At 40.8% G+C, this 19,939-nt stretch overlaps 1 long non-coding RNA gene across 1 annotated transcript; it reads left to right on the top strand.

Annotated features, from left to right (window-relative positions):
• The first annotated feature begins 14,753 nt into the window (after nucleotides 1–14,753).
• Nucleotides 14,754–17,092, top strand: LOC146497505 (uncharacterized). Its single transcript, XR_014870905.1, has 3 exons — nucleotides 14,754–15,550; nucleotides 15,818–15,915; nucleotides 16,031–17,092. It is a non-coding gene; the product is annotated as an uncharacterized LOC146497505 (long non-coding RNA).
• Nucleotides 17,093–19,939: the final 2,847 nt, after the last annotated feature.

Below are 19,939 nucleotides of genomic sequence, written 5' to 3'. Positions count from 1 at the left end.
AGACAGAGAAGCCTTCTTTTTTGAGGAATGTGTGAGGGGGGATGGTCTGCCTGGATTGGTGATGGCACCAGAAGGTACAAATCTTTAAGGCTGACTCTCCTACACCAAAAGAGTAGGGGTGCAACGATACACAAAATTCACGGTTCGGTTCGGTTCGGTTTGATACTTTGAGGTCACGGTTCGATATTTTTTGATACAAAAAAAATGTTCATGCCTTTTTAATTTGTCATTTATTAAAATTATAAATATATATTTTAACTCAAAAGTACAGTTTTTAAATTTAATGTTGCTGAAACAACAAAGTAATAAAAATAAATAAATCTATCTGGTCGAGAAATCACTCATCTTTGGAAAAGAGAGTTTATTACAGAGAAATGGCTCTTTCCAAAATAAAAGCTATACTATACGCTTCTTCTGGGCTATATTCTCAGCAGCATATTAAACATATCAGGTCCCCATAAGGAGAATCATGTGCTAACGGCTGTCTAAATGACTCGGGTAAAGTTTGTAAAAAGCGTGCTTGTTGTTTTTGTCTGCTTCCACTTGTCTTTGCACTAGGATGATGTCGGAGTAAATGTGCAGTCATATTCGTTGTGTTCCCACTAGTGCTGTCAGCGTTAATCTCGTTGAAATGACGTTAACGCCACAACACGGAAAATCTCCGTTAACGAGCTACCGCGGATCGCCCCGTGCCTGGGGCTGGACGGCCAACACGTTAACGAGCTAACTGCGCTAACGCACTAGTTCCCACCAATGTAATTGAGCATTGCGTTACTTTAGTCCATGACGTGCTTACCTTCAGGGTCATACGTCACATGAAAACCAAAATAGTTCCAAACGCCAGATCTGAATGAGGGTGGGGGAGGTTTAATTTGCCATGTTGCAACATGAGCTTAATTTCTGTCTCTAGCTTGCTCTGCGCTCAGTGAATCTGCATTCGACTACTCTGCCTAGGCTGCACTGTCGAGCACAGATCCACTGAGCGCTTAACACAGACAGCATCGTCAGAAGGAAAGTTGATAAAATAAATAAAAATTTTTGTATTGCTCGATACATATGCGTACCGAACCGAAAGCACTGTATCGAACAGTTCAATATCGATACGAGTACTGTTGCACCCCTACAAAAGAGGGCCATAAATTCTGGTGTTAGGAAATGGTCTTTCAATCCTTCCCTCTTCTTTAACTCTACAGCCCTAAGCCAAAGGCAAGAGGTGGTTGCCATGGTAATGCAAGTGTTACCTGTAAAAGGGCCATCTCTATATACAGAGATGTCCAGAGAGGTCCAGAAAAAGAAACGTGAGCCAATATTCTGTTTCTGTGGCCTAATAAAAGTGTTTGCTGCCTGGGTGTGGTGCTCATTGTTCGTTTGGGTCTCCATAGTGAGCTAAGAGACACGGCTACCGTTTTTAACTTGAATCTTGAACTGATTAATACATTTAAGAAAATACACTTTGAGCATATTTGTCTTCTGTCTGATGAAAAAACCCAACAGGAAATGAGGCAGCTTGACCTGCAACAAGTAACTCATAGCAATGGTTTGCATCACCCACAGAGAGTTACACTTCATTCATGTAAATCAGCCAGTAATACATACACATCAAGTGAATCTGAAGAGAGCAAGAATACTTTATGGTTGAAAAATTCACCAAGTAAAGTTATCCTTGCTGAAATGCTCCCCATCATCCAAACTGTGTGGTGTTTCCTGAGGCCTGTCTCATAAACCCCACATCAATCTCTCCAGCTAATCAGCAGCCCTCCAACAAATCATCCACTGCACAGGGACATCTCAACATTTAACCTGTAATACACATATTTTCCCCTGCATTACATAATTAATCATTACATTATTTACCTGCATTATATCAATATCTATATTTACATAATGTCCCAGCTTCATTTATAGCTACATGCTATAATTATGTTACTAATTCTTTCACTGTACATCTTTCTGGCTTTTATGATTCAAAGTTAGCATTTTATTAGCTCCCTCTGTCTAGCTCTTGCAGAATAACACCAGCTGCCACCAGAAAAGAATGATAAATAAGCATTGCTTAGATCTAAATGCAAGAGATGTGTGTTTTGCCTTTCTGAACACTAGAGGTCACTCAGGTACTCTGTAAAGTTCATGAATTCAGATGCCTATGAGAGAGATTGTTAACGTTCTCTAAGAAACACATTGCTTTTTATATGCTCTTTATGCTCTGGCTGGGGAGTGAGAACTTATGTGATCAATTTCAGCTGCTCATATACTTGAACATGAGTCAAAAGTTGGTAACTGTCAGAATTGGTTTTGATTATTTTAAAAAAAACATAAAATCTTATATGACCATACAAAAAATGTTATGTTTCTGAGTTTACAAACCATGAGCTTTTTTACATAATTCGAACAACATTCAAATTTGTTTCATATCCACATAATGTGCCATATTACAAAATTATTAAAACATCAAAAATAAACAAAATAAAAACAGTTTAAAAAAAAACAGTCAATTTACTATTGAAGTTATGCTAGTATGGCTAAACAAGCAGTTAGGATGTTTTTCTGTGATGACCATTCTGAATAGGAAAATAGTCGTTATTAGTCACGACACAGAGAGCCCTATTGATGATGATCAGCCAGGTGGAAGATCTAGTGTCCTGTGTGATCTGCTTGTAAGTCACATTCTCAAACTGAAAACACAAATCCACTCAAATGAATGCCACTCTAAGCACTTCCATTCCCTTTTATTAAGAATCACACATAAGTTTTGTATATGTGATTTATTTAAATGTCATTTTAAATGTGATTATACCTTTTGATCTGAGAAGGTTGGTGACTTCGTTCCTGTATGGCTCATTTTGATCATTGTAGCCTGATTTGCCAATCCAATCTGTAATTGTTTTTAGATCATCATCTGCTATAACACCTTTGATTTGAAGCAGAGAAAACCATGTCTTTACCATCTCTGTGCTGTGTTTCTGAAAGCTGTTTTCAAAAATTTCAAGCCTGGTGTTACTCATTGAGTTGTTCTGAAAGTTTTTGAAGTCCTTATTATGATCCAACCAGAACCTTGGCATTGAACCAAGGATTGTCAGCTTGAAGGTGCTCTTTATATCATTATTACTTATGGCTGCAGCCAAGAGGTCTCTGAAGGCTGGTGATTTTGTACTGGGAAATTCATGATGGACTTCTGTAGGTACATAAACAGTTGGAAGTTCCCGGCCATGAGAACTGTCCACTTTAGAAATGAGAGTTTGTTGCCACTTCAAGCATGGCCTCTGCTAATCTGCTATTCTGGTTCTGTTTATGGGCCTTCAATATACTACTGACTGGTGGCTGGTGATCTGCATTGATGAACTTTCCAACTCCTGGATTCTGAACTGCATATTTATGCCAGTTTTTGTATAACTCTACCAACCTCTCTCTGAAGTATCTTTTTGCATTCATTTATTATCTCTCTTGGTTCACTTTCCTCTTCCACTCCCTTGATGAAAGGCTCCCATTGGCCTGGGTAACCGAGGGGAGCATCAGCCTCCACAGATCAGAGGCAATTTGCTTCCACAGTGATGTCTTCTTCACTGGCTCGTGGTTTCATTCCCCATGCCAAAGCATCAAACAAGCAGCTCTTTTCCTTGCCTTCTTTGCTCATTGTCTGGTTATCGATGTACACATCTTAATTATCATGAGAATACTGGATACTGGATACTCTTTGTCTGTAAACTAATGTCACAGATATTTTTTAGCAGGTCAAGTGTCTGGGCTCAACTCTTGCATTTTGGTAAGTCTTCCATTGCTGTCCTCTGTTAGGATGACAACTTTAGTGCCAGTGGCTTCTGACAGAACTCTGATATCAAGGATGGTGCCTGCAGTCGTGGAGTTCTTGAACTTTTCAGCATCCAATTGTGAGCGCTGACCTGCATCTCCTTCAAATTTGTATTTAGAATTCAGTGTGGCGAGGTTTGGCCTGCGGTGCTGTGCAGGGAATGCGGATGCAGCAGAGTTGCACCCCGTTGTGAGTGTACAGCAACCGTGTGTGTAAATAAAGGATGCAAAGCATGTTCATGCTGTCAAGTCTGCCGTGGTCATTCACATTCAGGTTTCTTGGCATGCATGCAATGTGTCTGTTGTTCTTTTCAGCTCTGAGCTTTTCCTCTGTTTTGTGAGTCTTTAAGCCGTATACTGTATCGTTGTATAAGAAACGATACAGGAGATACAGGAGACACGGTAAAAGGAGTGGCTTCCGTGTGCATATGAAAGCTTACCTTGAAGCACGGGCTACGGTTTACCCATATGCCTCTGGGGACTCGCTACGCTCTCTCCGTGCAGTCTCCAGTCATCGCCCCGTCGCTAAACTGCTTGGCCACCGGTGGATTTGCTCCGTCTCACAGCAAGCTTACCCAGCCCTTTCAGCGGCATGCCTCCCTGCTCGGACCTGGATCGCCTCCTACAGACGTGCACTGAAAAAAAGGGATTGGCCAGCTCTTGGATTTACGTAAGCATCTTGCGTGTATTTAACACAATTGCCTCATGCTTTAAAGTTAGGTGTAACTATATAGTGTAGAAACTACATGATATGCAGAGAGGGTAGATTAAATTGTTCATATCATGTTCAAGTGAAGTAAGTCAATAATATAGCAATGTTAAATCCCGCGACACTGCACGGGATTTCAGTCTCGCACTCTTTAGATCGTGGTTTCAGGAAGGCATCCATCTCAGTCAAGTCGAGCAGCCACCTCTACTTTTTTTGGTATACCAAAAAAAGTAAATTGGGTGGTTGTTACATTAAAAAAGTCTACCTTGTAATTTGAACACAATAATTTCATGTTTCTATGAACGTAATTAAATCATGTAGGATTTGCATGGAATTCAAAAACTTAATTTGTTCTTGTTGAGATGACATGATACAATCTAGTAAGAGTGGTTAGTTGCTGAACTCATGAAATTCACAAGATTGCACAAGATTTCAAACTGCAGGAAAATCAGTGGAGTTATAAGAGGCAGAGAACTACACACACACCACGTGCATGCTATTGCTATTTATTGTGGATTAACCTGTCAAGGACGAAAACAAAAAAATTCTGCATCAAACACACGAAATCATAGCTTTCCTGTGTTTCCTAGATTGTTGGCATGGTGGTTAGTGCTGTTGCTTCACAGTAAGAAGGTCCTGGGTTCAAATCCACATTCTGGCTAGTTTGCAGTGGTTTCTCTCTGGGTATTCTGGTTTCCTCCCACAGTTAAAAGTCATGCAGCTATTAGAGCTAGGTTAATTGATGATTCTAAATTATCCGTGAATGGTTGTTTCTTTCTATGTGATAGACTGGTGAGCTGTCCAGGGTGTACCCTGCCTCGTAACCTATCACTTCAGGGTTATTTCCCAGCTCTCCTGCAACCCGGAGTATGGTAGTCATTGTAAATCCATTCAATTTTTATGGTAACCAGGATCTAGACTTTGTTGAACATTATGTAATATGAAGACAACATGTAGTATTTAAGTGACCAAGTAGTATTGGGGTAAAGGTTATTGAATAGTGTTGAAATAAAATGACAAAATTGTGAAGGATTAAAATATTCCAAGAGCTCAACTTACTTCATCTGAACATGTTTCAATCGCGTTTTAGAAACACAAAATGCACAGGTTTATTGAATATGAAAAAGTTGTGTTGATTTAACTCAGTTGTTTAAGTTTCTACCAAAGCAAAACATTTGTGTGCAACAAATGTCCACTATTGAATCAAGTAAATCCAACATGGCCTTTTTTTCAGTGTGGTGTCAACCACAGCAACCTCAGAGCCCTGCGACGTGCTACTTGTGCGGATGCTGCGCCCTGGACACGGATGGCTCTTTTCAACGTCAGGTCGCTGGTAAATAAGACCTTTGTGTTAAACGACTTTTTTTCCACCAGGAGCCTCGATGCTCTCTTTCTGATGGAGACCTGGATTTGCCCTGGTGAGTCGCTTCCTTTTTCTGAGCTTCTCCCCCCGGACTGTGTCTTTTTTAACTCTCCGAGGCTTACTGGCAGAGGTGGTGGCTTAGCCTCGGTCTCTAAATGTAAATACGTAAATAAATATGTAATAAGTCCGACAGCTACCCTGTTCTTCCTACATCAGTTACGAGGCTCAACTTCTGGAGATGACCACCTCGCGAACTTCTCTGATTGTTTTGGTTTACCGGCCACCTAAATATAATAAGACTTTTATTCACGAATTTGCTGACCTTCTTGGTTCAGTTATTTTTAAATATGACTGTGTGCTTATTATGGGTGATTTTAACATTCATATCTGCTGTAACGACGATCCATTAGCCAAAGAGTTCCTTGCATTAATGGACTCTTTTAATCTTGCCCAGTGGGTTAACCAACCAACCCATGCTAGGGGCCACACCCTCGATCTGTTTTTTTCATATGGCTTGGACATTAGCATTAAGGATATAAGCAATGTTGGGATTTCTGATCACTTTCCTGTTATCTTTGATGTTAACTTATGTACTTCTGAACTTCACCCTGATGCTCTCCTACGCCCTACACGTATAATTAATTCTGGAACTGTGGAGAATTTTTCAATGTCTTTTTTCGAAACTTGCCTCTTCCATTCCTGACTGTTCCCTGGCTTCCACGATTGATGACTTTGCTAGCACCTTTTTTTCCACATGCTCCTCCATCCTCAATACAGTTGCCCCTGATAAAATGAAGCACCCTAGATCCTTTTCCCGATGCTGGCTAAACGATTCTACACATGCCTTGCGACGTGTGTGCCGCCGGGATGAGAGAAGATGGAAGAAAGATAGACTCCAGGTTTCTTATGATATCTTGCGTGCCAGCAGGTTGCAATTTCCACTTGCTGCTAAAATGGCCAAAGCTGCCTTCCTATCTAAAATTATTCTTACTCATGGTCACAACCCCCTATCCCTCTTTAATGTTTTCAATTCATTGGTTAACCCCTGTCCTGAAATGCCACTGGCGTGCTCTCCTTCTCTCTGTGAAATTTTTTTTAACTCATTTTATTCGTAAAGTTTTACATCTTAAGTCCTCGCGCCCTTCAGTGTCGAGTTTTATTCCCACCCCTGGTTGTTCATCATCATTTCAACAGTTTGAGCCGGTGTCACTCCATACTCTCAAGCGACTTATTGACCAATCAAAGAACACCTCTCCTGCTTATGATATCCTTCCATCTCGTTTAGTTAAGGATTGCTTCAGCGTAATTGGACCCAGCATCCTATCTCTAATGAATATATCTCTACTTGCAGGCTCTGTTCCTTTAGCCTTCAAACACGCTGTTGTCCAGCCCGTTCTTAAAAAAAGGAACCTTGATCATAACGATCTTGGGAACTATAGGCCGATCTCTAAGCTTCCATTCCTGTCCAAAATACTGGAGAGGATTGTTCTTTCACAACTCCAGCCGTATTTGGATACGAATGGCATTTATGATAAATTTCAGTCTGCTTACAAACCCTGTTATAGTACTGAAATGGCCTTGCTCAGTGTCCCCAATAATCTCCTTCTGATTGCTGACTCCGGACGTTCTTCAGTCTTGGTCCTACTAGATCTATCCTCGGCCTTTGATATGGTAGATCATAACATCCTATTAGCGAGGCTTGAACACACAGTTGGCATTGGAGGTGCCGCCCTAGATTGGTTTAAGTCATACCTCTCTAATAGGTCCTTCTTGATCAATTTTGGCCCTTATTTCTCCTCTGCTGCACCTGTCTCCTGCGGCGTGCCTCAAGGATCTGTCCTTGGCCCCCTGCTCTTCTCACTGTATATGCTCCCCTTAGGCGCAATCTTTGAGAAGTATAACATCGCACATCATTGTTATGCCGACGACATACAGATGTATTTCAAGCTAACTGATGATCCCTCTATGTCTTTGTACGCCTTTCGCGAGTGCATGCGTGAGATCAAAAATTGGCTCGCAGGTAACTCTCTTATTCTAAACGACAGGAAAACTGAAATTATCGTGTTTGACATTAGAGTCCCCCGTAGCCAACTCCGTGACGCCCTCGGTTCCTTTAACAGTTTCCTCACCGACACTGTTAGTGACCTGGGTGTATTTTTGGATAGCTCTTTTAAGTTCGATAAACAAGTGTCTTCTGTTGTTAAATCTTGTTTCCATCAATTGCGTCTTATTAGCAAGGCCAGACATTATGTTCCACATAGGGACCTTGGAAAGCTTATCCACGCCTTTGTGACATCTAGGTTGGATTATTGCAACTCACTTTACTTCGGTCTTAACTCTACTCTCCTCCATAGACTCCAAATTGTTCAGAATGCCGCTGCTCGTCTCCTTACTGGTAGTGGGCGGCGTGTCTCTATTACCCCTGTCCTTGCTGATCTGCATTGGCTTCCCGTTAAGTACCGCATTCAATTCAAAATCTTGCTGCTTGCCTTCCGAATTATTAACAATATAGCGCCAAGCTACCTCATTGAGCTACTTAGATCATACACCCCTACTAGAGCATTAAGATCATCTTCCCAGTCACTCTTGGTACTGCCGAGATCTCGGCTGAAGACTAGAGGCAACGGCGCATTTGCCTTGGCTGCACCCGATTTATGGAACAACCTCCCCATCGCTATACGCGAGTCTGATTCCATCCATTCCTTCAAATCGTGGTTAAAAACCCACTTATTTAGCCTCGCCTTTTCTACCAGCTAACGCTTGCTTGATAGTTAGCTTAACGCTTATTCTTATCTTCGGCTTATTCTTAATTACTTTTAATTCATTTTTAATTTTTTTTACTGTTTTATCCTCTACACTTAGCCTTCTTTTATGCTTTTATATGCAATTCTTTTGCCTTTGTGTGTTTTAATTCAACCTGCATTAAACCTGCTAGCACGTTTTGGTACCTTGCCATAGCCCTCATCCTTCCCTGTTACTTCATCTTACCCTCTTGCATGTTAAGCACTTTGGTACACCACTGGTTTTTAAATGTGCTATAGAAATAAAGTTTGTTGTTGTTGTTGTTGTTTCTTACGTAGCGACCAATAGCACCATTTGCTTGGCCTTTAACAATACAGTTGTGTTGACAACTTGTAAAAAAAAAAGAAACAGTTCAACTGGAATCAAATGCTGTGTGGGTCCATGGTGTTCACAGAAATATTTACAGTAATCCTGGTTTTGTTTTCTGACAGAGACAGAGGTCAGCAAAGCCCAGGAATAGGACTGATTTTCCCATCAGGAATCTGTAGTGTATTAAGCCGTGGTATTAGCAATGCTGATAGCAATTTCTTGTAGCAATTAGCAATTTCTGATAGCAATTTCTTAGCAATTTCATGCTGTGTGTCTTGTGTTGGTGTCTCATTATGTGTCATGTTTTATTTTGAAGAGGTCTTGCGTTCCTACATTCAATGTGTTTGGTTTTACTGTCGCCCTGTGACGTCGTTATGTTCATTCATATCAGCTGTTTCCCCATGTGTTTCCGCTTCCCCTGATCACCTCATGTGTGCATTTAGTCTGTGTGTTTCCAGTCATTTGTCATCAGATCATTTGGTAAGTTCACGACATGTTTCCAGGTATTTCCGTGTTCTTGTTTCCATGTTTAGGATTTTTTCATGATACTTTCTAGTTTCCTCCCATTTTAGGGCTTTGTTTAGCGTTGTCATTGATTTTGCCTTTTGTTTTGTACTTATTCATCATCCACAATAAATATATTGCTTTCTGTTAAAACTCAAGTTTTTGTTGTGCATTTGGGTCCTCTTCCTCACTCCATACTCTTGGCGAAGGCGGTCGGACTTTTCTCCTCTCCCTTCATTTATCTTCCCTGCTTAGCTTCTTGTGTCCTTGTTTAGTCTCATCTATTTTCCTGTTGCTTGTCATGTGTTTCTATAGTGTATTAAGAGTTTTTCATGTTCATTCATCATTTTCTGTTCTCAAACTGATCTCCCTGTTGGAGCTCAGTCTGGGGGGAGTTCTTCTTTCTCCTTGTCTTTCCTGATGTTGTTTATTTTCTATTGTTCGGTTCCAGGTTGCTGCTCGTGTGGCTGACGACCAGCTACCTAGCATGACCTGTCTCCCCAATGTGATGTTTGTGTATTGTATGTACGGTCGGCAAGGTCAGTCTCTCAATTGCCCCTCGGGGATAAATAAAGTCTTCTGAATCTGAGTACAGTCTGCCTCAGCCAGACTGTGACACATCCTTCATGTACCCAGCACATTTGTTAGGGCCATCAGGTAAATATAGGAATAATCTCAATCGTCTCCACACCTGAATTTAAAAAAAAAAATACCGATATTTACGATTAGCAGTTTCAACCGATGCAGCCTGACTAAAATAAAAAAAAACTAATTATAAATGTTCAGCACAGACAGGTACTGTTTAATTTTTAGTGTTAACCTAAGGCACTGATCATGTATGATGCATGATGTAAACTTTAAGTTTTTAGCTTACTCAGGTGTGCCAGCAGGAAAGGGGGTCAATAAACCAGGATCCTGGGGTTTCTCATGAAGGATTAAAGGAGCCAGACTTTGTTCAGACAGGTAGGATTGTATTTTAAATTGTCCCTGGGTCAGTATGAGTATCATACAGTTTAAATGAAGCACTGGAAGTAGCACATATTTATTATAGACAGATTGAAGCTAATCAGGATGTTTATTGTGAATGTGGCTGTGGTTAATCATTTTACTGGTAATTTGATTAACTAGAAACTTAAATAGTTATGACTAGGGATGGGTACCGGTGTCCGGTGCCATGATGGCACCGGTTCTGACATAAACGGTAGTAACCAGACCGAAAAGCAGCGCACATTTCGGTGCTTTATTTCGGTGCTTTTTTTTCCTGAGATGTGATACACTTTGAATTCTAGCCAATCATTTTACGTTTCAGAGGATAGTAGGCGGGTCCAGGTACGTACGTTCTTTTAGAGCAGAGCTACAGATTAAAAATGCTCAAGGCGAAGCGGTCAAAAGTCTGGCTGTACTTCACAGCAAAAGATGCAAACTCAGCAGCCTGCAACAAGTGCTTTAAGCTGATACTGTGGAAAGGAGGTAACACCTGAAATCCGATGAAACACCTGGCGACGCATAGCGTTTTTTTTAAAAGCCGAAAAATGCGCCGTATTTGATAGCTTTCTGCGAGACCTCACACCGAGCACATCTACTGCGGGTGGGTTGCCTGTTATCGGACCCAGAGTTAGCAACATCCCCCAAAAAGCTGAAGAGGAGAGTCCTGGCCCCTAGCCCTGCCAGTGTAGCAGAAATGATGACGGATGATGATGGCAGCAGCAGCCGTTCTTCTCTGCGTGAGTAGCTTAATGTTGTTCGTGTGTAATTTACGTTGAGTAAGCTAACCACGTTATTACATTAATGTATGTAAGGTGAACTAGCAAACACCATCATAGTTACATGCGGCTGTCTTCTTGTTTGATGGCAGATACTCCCTTCACCCTGGACAAAAAGGCTAAAATGACCAAATAAAAAGTGGGAAACAGTTAAACATGAGAGGTTTTTGGACAAAGTTTTTGTTTTTTCCATTGTTTAAGCACTGCTTCCAGCCAATAGTGATACCATATATGCCCTATAGCTGCAGAAAAGGCTAACATTGTTATCGTTTTACAAAAAAAAAAACAAACAGCTGAACATGAGAGGTTTTTGGACCAATTTTGTGTTTTCCATTCTTTAAGCACCGGTTTGAGCACCGTTTAAGCACCGGCACCGTTTCAAAAGTACCGGTTTGGCACCGGTATCAGATAAAACCTAAACGATACCCATCCCTAGTTATGACAGAAGCAAACATTTCTGTCCTGACATCGTTTAAATAGTAACCAGTTGTACTACAATATGCTAACCTTTACACAATAACTTTACGCTAGCACCATAAAGATAACACATAATAATACTGACAAATGCATCTCAAAGCTTTTATATCAGCACTCGTTGTATTACTCTAGGGTTAGAGTTTAAGGTTAAAGGGAATGTCCACAATTTAGACTTTTTGTAGGATATTTATTAAAGCAGTTTAGCAGGAACAAAGAAAGAGACATACAAATAACCATAATAATCCCACAGGAATCAAATCACTTGAATTATATTTATGTAGTTAACCTACTGCTGATTTTGTTCTGATCTTTAAAAAGAAAAAGATTGAGAGGACAATGGGCACATTGGTGGAGCGGGGTGGGGGCTTACTGGGCTTAAACCTGGGTCATTTTTCAGAAGCATGGGGTCTTTTGGAGTGTAATTTGTTTCATAGTTAGAGGCCTGACTGACAACTGTATAAAACAAAAACTACATACAATATTCGAAGCCCATAGCGCATAGTTGTAAATTCCCCCTAATTTTTTAATTATGATTGTGTGTTTAACAGTTATAACATTTTTCTTATTTAGAATCATGTGATTGTATCATGTTGTCATTTTAAGCTAAAAGGCTGGATGTCGAGTCCTTTTGCACTCTTTTAGATGTAGGAAGTAAGTCCGGGGGGATTCGATCCCTTTCAGTCCCACCTTTCTTAACCCATATTCCTATGAAATGTGACATCTGTTTTTTCACAAGCTGTTGTTTTAGCTTGTGGGTGAGATTCTTGTGGTTTTTGATTCTGTTTTTCTTTCTGTCGCTCCTCCTCTATTATTCCTCTCCTCTTCTCATCTCTTATTTAAGCTTTTGAAAGCAAGTTTTGCAGTAGTATATATAATTCGGCCCTTGTAGTCTGTAGTATTCCCCTCCATTAAACACGTGTACATATAAGTTGTTAATCGAATGTTTCTCCAAGGTGTAGCATGGTTTCAGATCTTTAGAACACAGCTGGCAAGTCAGGTTATCAGCCGGGTTAGATTCCCTTGGTACTTCGTTTCCCATTTTTGATCTTTTCAGCCAGGACGTGTTGGTTTTCTAGACAAAAAAGGAAAAACAAAGCAGGATGACTTAATGATCGCAGACTCCTCTTGAAGGACATTAAAAAAAATGTCCTGACCTCATAAGAGACGTGGAAGGCCCAGGCTATTTCATTTATGTGTTGATGTGTATACTGTGTCTCTATTCAACATAGATAATCAATATATGCATGAATCCTACAGCGTTTTTATTGGTGATGCTAAACAAGCCAACAGTTCTGTTTTGTTTTGATATCGCTTTCTGTCTTTTCTGTAGATGCCAGGGCTGTATGACCCCTGCTTATATGGAAATGTTTTTTTATGTTGCTGATGTTCATTTAGAGAACCCATGTTTACCAAATTAATCTTTTGAAAAATCAGTGGGGTTAAATACTATGGCTTTCCAGTGGAGACTTAAGACCTCTTCACTGTTTCTATCTTCTCAAGTGGACTCAGCATTGAAGCTCTAATATTTGTAGTTGTACTTTTCTGTTAAAATACTTACAGTCAGACTAAAATGATTAATCCTCCGCTCCAGCCAGTTGAACTTGGAAGGTCGAACTGTGCCTAAGCAAAGAAAAATGTCCTGTCAGATATGACAATGCTACAGCTTTCAAATACCAGAAGCAATTATCAAGTCACTGGGCAAAAGCACAGTGCAATGCAAATATAACACCATTCAGTCTGTGAGCCTTAAGACCTATGGAATATATAGGATAAATCAGTATGTTATCAAGTATTAATGAAGGGAGACAAAATTGGCAGTCACTGAAACAATATGGAAAAAAGAAAACAAACATGTTAGATTTACAAAAAACAATTAAACAACAAAAACAAAACAAGAATTTCTTGAAAATCCTCTATGAATATTCTTTGGGCTATAACTTACACAGAATTTTCTAGAAGACCTTCTACTGAGTAAAATCTTTAAAGATCTTAAATTACCTTCAAATAAAGATTTTGAAGGTGGAAAAACAGTCACTCCAGCAATGTCCGATGGAAGTGAAACTAGAGAGTTTATCCCAGGGTTTATATCTGTTCATGTTCAGGAGTGATTTGAATAATATGTCAGATATGAGGAACTACGTTTGCTTTCTGTTACTGTGAATAATTCCACAACATTCCTTGGAAGTTGTTTCTGTGAACATTGTGTTATGGTTGATATTTATGTTTCTTAAGTCTTTTAAAAAACCAAATATTGTAATGGTTTGCGGAGTGAGTGGATCCCAGGAGCAGACTCAGGCGAGGAGACCACAACTAACTTGAACAAAAAGGGAGCCTTTTATTTCGGCTGATAATCAGGTCAACAAAACAAGGCAGTAAGCACAGAGGCAAAACTAAACTGGAACCTAAACTGGGGAACACTGAAAACTCAGAAAACTGAGACTTAACTATGAAAACTAGGAAGACAATGACAAGGGGACTGTGAGAACTATGAACAGGACTTTGTGAAGGAACATAAAGGAACTATGAACTTATACATGAACAAGCAACATAAACATGACCTGCACAGAGTCCTAAAACCTGGCATGACATGAGGGGTGGAACACAGGACTTAAATACACACATGAGGTTATATGGGGAAATGGAGACACCTGGGGAACAGCTGGCACAAATGAACCATAATGACACCACAGGGGAAGCTCACTTCCCCTGTGGTGTCTCCTGTCTGCAGGAGACATGACAGATAAGACTCACTAACCTATAAGGGAGAATTAACACAGGGATGAGACACAAGGGGAATCCGATAAACCACGAAATATAACTGCAAACTAGGTCTGACAGAATGTAGCTAGACAAACTGAAAAGAAACTAGAATACAGATGAATAACAAAATATCATGAAACTCACAAACACTGGGTCACATGACCCAGGACCATGACAAATATTGAGTATTCCAGGTCAAGTTTAGGTCCCATTTTTACTGAAATTAAACTAACCAGTTTATATTACTCCTTTTTCACACAATAGACATACCACTACTATACTGTGGTGGGGTTGTGGTTCTATCATATGAAATCATGGTAGCAAAGATGAAGAAATTGCCAGTGAAATAAAACAGCTTAACTTAGTAGGTAGTTAAGCTGTTTTATTTCAGATGTTTTCTAGTTGGCTATCTTTGGAGTCCATTTGTTTGAAGTAATCTTCATGTTATACTAGGCTGGTATTGGAAACCTTAGTCTGTATACTCCTTGGACCAAATATTAAGTATAAAAAGTGAAACTACATTTAAATGTGTTCTTTCTCAGGAGTGATTTGAATAATATGTCAGCTATGAGGAACTATGTTTGCTTCCTGTTACTGTGAATATTTCCACAACATTCCTTGGAAGTTGTTTCTGTGAACATTGTGTTATGGTTGATATTTATGTTTCTTAAGTCTTTCAAAAACCAAATATTGTATGGTTTGCGGGGGCAGACTGTGTGTGGGTGTGTGGATCCCAGGAGCAGACTCAGGCGAGGAGACCACAGCTGTGTCCGAATTCAGTGGAAGGATGTTCCGAAGGACGTATTTGGAGGCAATGACGTCACAGTGATGCGACGAAGGCTGTCCGAATTCAAAGAGTACTCCAAATGTGGCGACAAATGCGTCCTACTTTTCCCCGAATTTGAAGGATGGGTCCGATGTATCCTTCGTGTCCCACTATATCCCAGGAGTCATTGCAGGCCATCTGTTGCATAAATTCCAAACCAGAAGAAGAATTTTTTAGCAGAACAATGGCGGACCAATCGGGCGTGACAGCGGGAGAGGAATTCACATTCAAATGTAAGTATTTGAAAATCTGGTGGTACCAAAGTTGAACCTGTGTAGCAGTTGTGTTGTTAGGCTTTGGGCACATGCCTATGGTTATTGCGTAATGTAAATAATCCCCATAAAAATTTACATCATATTTATGAGTATGGTTTCATTAACCCTCATGCTGTACAGAACCTGTGATGTCCAGACGGTATTCCTCTGGTGTTCTGCCGTGAAAATGTTTGGATTTAGGGATCAACATAGTTGCCAAGGTTTCTGTCTTCTCTTATTTTTCAGGTGTGATCAGGACTATACTGGAGAAGGTGGGCCGGCAGGGTAAAGTCACCCCCTTGCAGGCAAGAAAAAAGTGGGATAACCTAAAGGCAAAGTACAAAGTATGTCATTATCAAGAAGATAAGTGGTGAAGACACAAGTTAGTGAATGTACATTCACTAAGAGTTGTTATGGTGTCATTTGTCAACTGTCATTTTGTATTTCCTCTGCCCTTAGGATTGCAAGTATCCAGGGTCAGGAGAGGGAGTCAGTGGGAAGCCCACTGCTGCTGCTGCCCTGGTTTGCCCTCATGGGATGAGGTGATAGGACAGGGCCTTCCATTAGGCCTCCTGTCCTAATTTCCTCCCTCCCCAAGGACACCAAACTGCTGTGTCAAGCACAGCAGTGGGTGACCAAAACCTAGCGGAACCTGACACTGATGAGGAAGACAGTCATCCACCGACTACAGGGAGGAAGAGGAGGAGGGATCGGAATGAAGAGCTGCGCAACCTCATCAAAGAGGACATGCAGTACCAAAGGGAGGTCAAGGAGAGACGGGCGCAGAAGAGCAGGGAGCGAAGCGACAGGCTCTTCTCCATTTTGGAACATTTGATTCCAAAATGATCAGGAACAACAACAACAAAAAAAAAGAACGTGTAGAGCGTCAACAGTATTGTAGGTCTAAAATATTTGCAGCTATTTACATTTGTTCATACAGGATTAACCTGAGTCACCTGTTCCTGGACCGTTTCTTCTACAACTCCAGCAAATTACAGGAAGTCTCTGTCAGTGTTGCTCGATCTGCTGAAGACAGATCAGACATGATGGAATGCTGCAACTGAGACCTGCGGTTTGTCTTTTCTGGTCGGCAAGTGGAGAATCACACAGGGTGGTCTGCAAAGAGAGCTTTAGGATGCTTCCTCCCACTGTCCACTGCATTGTCCATCCACAGGGTTTGCAGGGCCGGCTCAATCTACAGCTGCCACACCACCAAGATGTCAGAGATATGCAAGCAGAAGACGGTGGATACTATATTACTACTAGTATAATACTTGAAATTCTGAAGCAGACAGTTTGACACAGTGGAGGAGCACTACTGACTGCATCTAAACCAGCCTCCCCCTCCTCATCCTCTGTTCCATCTTCCTGAGGCTCATCCTCTGGGGCCACAATGTCACCAGCACTGAGGCAGATGTTGAGGAGGATGGCACATGCAGTTACAACCTGTAGTGGTTACAACACACACACACACACACACACACACACACACACACACACACATATATAGTAAACACACTATGTGTGTGTGTGTGTGTGTGTGTGTGTGTGTGTGTAATAGACTGTGAGTACAAGAAGATAATTATTATAATATGATGTGTTAAATTTGTTTAGATCAGAGGAATAAGGAAGGATTGGTCTGTGTTTCAGTTTGGCTTAGCTGTAGGCCTGAGAGTGTGTGTAATTGTTTAGAGGGAAAGGAATTTATGGACACTGGGGGTCTGCCTGTCATAAAAGGAGACAGGAAGCTACAGTTGGGGGTTGCTGATGCTGATGCTTGTACCTTTAATAGAAACTCATAATTGTTATAACTTAGAAGTAGGTTTGCAGGAGACTCTCCACCTTATCTGTAAATGTAAGACAACAAGAGGCCAATGGCCTAGTGGATGCAGAGTGGGGGTCTCAGTGTTTGTAATATGTTAACTCTGTTTTGTGTGTTGTCTAAAGGAATTTGGTGTAGCTTGGGCGAGGAGATTACTTTTATGACCGGCAGGAAGTCACAGATACAGAGACACACACACACAGTGCTTTGACTGTTACACTCACACACCCACATGCACACTCACTCACGTGCACTCACACATACACACGGGTACGCGCACACACAAGCACTCCCGTGCTCGTGCATACACACACAAACACAGAGTTTGCAGCACACAATGGGGGTTTTATGATGAGGTCGCTTCTATAAAGCTGACTGTAACAAACAAAGGAGTGGAAGATCTGCAGAGGGACACCGGCCTTGCACATCTCCCCTTCTAGAAGATGCATGCTTAAATGAAGATGAATAAAGATGAATAAAGGTTTTTGTGAAAATGACTACTGAGTCCGGTGCCGTCTCTGGATGCCCGAGGAATAAAAAGAACTGGGGTGAAACTGATTTCGCAACAAAACACTATTTTAGCTCAAACATTATAGATTGGAATATTCACATGGTATTGGGTGGTCACTTATGTGAGGTACAAAGGTGTGGTGCACCTCCAGCGCTTGCAGGAAGATGGCCCTGAACCTTGTTTTCATCATTCCAAAAGCACGCTCTATAATGGAGCGTGCCCTGGAATGGTGGCTGTTAAAGCGCTGGGCTCCCACACCTTGGACTGGCCTCTTGTTGGGAGTGATGAGGGGGAGACATCAGGTCTTATCATCAGGTCTTATCTGTCATGTCTCCTGTCCGCTATGCAGACAGGAGACATGACAGATAAGACTCACTAACCTCTAAGGGAGAATTAACACAGGGATGAGACACAAGGGGAATCCGATAAACCACGAAATATAACTGAAAACTAGGTCTGACAGAATGTAACTAGGCAAACTGAAAAGAAACTAGAATACAGATGAATAACAAAATATCATGAAACTCACAAAAACTGGGTCACATGACTCAGGACCATGACAAATATTGAGTATTCCAGGTCAAGTTTAGGTCCCATTTTTACTGAAATTAAACTAACCAGTTTATATTACTCCTTTTTCACACAATAGACACACCACTACTATACTGTGGTGGGGTTGTGGTTCTATCATATGAAATCATGGTAGCGAAGATGAAGAAATTGCCAGTGAAATAAAACAGCTTAACTTAGCAGGTAGTTAAGCTGTTTTATTTCAGATGTTTTCTAGTTGGCTATCTTTGGAGTCCAATTGTTTGAAGTAATCTTCATGTTATACTAGGCTGGTATTGGAAACCTTAGTCTGTATACTCCTTGGACCAAATATTAAGTATAAAAAGTGAAAGTACATTTCTCAGGAGTGATTTGAATAATATGTCAGATATGAGGAACTATGTTTGCTTCCTGTTACTGTGAACTAAAGAATCAAGAGGCTGTTTTTGCTGCTTTAGACAAATAAAGGCACAATCTAGTCGTTGTTACTCCATCAGAGCTGATAAAACTCAAAAAGCTGGCGACTGTCCTTGAGCCAGGCAGGTAAACAAAACTATTTTTTAACTTATTGTTACTTTTTCATCAAAAAGTTGTATAGTTAACAGTTATTGTGTAGATTAATAATTACTTTCTTGAACTGTCTACAGTTTTGTGACTGAGCTTCTTGGAGGTGAGACATATGTTTAATGTTCAGCGGTTTTACCTGCTTTCTGCCACCTGCATCACATCATGGAGGTCTCTGATGATGACTCAAACTACAGGGTGAAATTTAAGATTGCCTTCACAAAGGACCTATCCCAATCTGTAGTTACACTCAAGCATGAGTGGCTCCAGATAGCTACTGTGCTTGACCCACGCTTTAAGGGTTTAAAGTGTCTTGCAAAGGGAGAGCGAGAAGAGGTTTGGACCAGCCTTAAAGGCCCTGCTGCAGGAACAGCAAAGAAAAAGATCCTTCTCCTCTCTTCATTGTCTTCACACTGTGATTCAGATGAGGAAGCCCTGTGTACCAGGGCCCTGAGTTTGTACAGAGCAGAATCCACCATCAGTGGGATTATTATTAAAATCTACTTTAGTGCTACTTTCAGGCCATGTAATTATTCAAATGGAAATGGAAAAAGCAAAGAGAGAGATGGCAAAGTCAAAGGAAAGCCTCAAAGTCAAAACTCCTATATATTAAACTGCTATAGAATAAATATTCTTAAACAAGTAGACAAGTAGCTCAGGGTAATCAAAGATGGAGATGGAAATGTATAAGTTTAGAGAGCATGTTGAGAGGTGAAACAAACTTTAAACCCATAACATAACTCTGTTCATTGTCAGGCATGATTTGAATAATATATTAGGTATGAGGAAGTGTGTTTTTCTTCCTTTCACACTGTGGCAGGGCGTAGTCTGCGGTGCCGCTGCAAAGGAGGCAGACACACCTCGACTGAATGAGCAATTACGCTTCACCCACCAAGGTAGACTGAACTAGGTCCCAATGTTG

This window comes from Neolamprologus multifasciatus, chromosome 18 (assembly GCF_963576455.1).
Source record: "Neolamprologus multifasciatus chromosome 18, fNeoMul1.2, whole genome shotgun sequence".
NCBI classification, from domain to species: domain Eukaryota; kingdom Metazoa; phylum Chordata; class Actinopteri; order Cichliformes; family Cichlidae; genus Neolamprologus; species Neolamprologus multifasciatus.
Note: the sequence above shows the minus strand (reverse complement) of the source record. Positions and strands in the feature narration are given on the sequence as shown.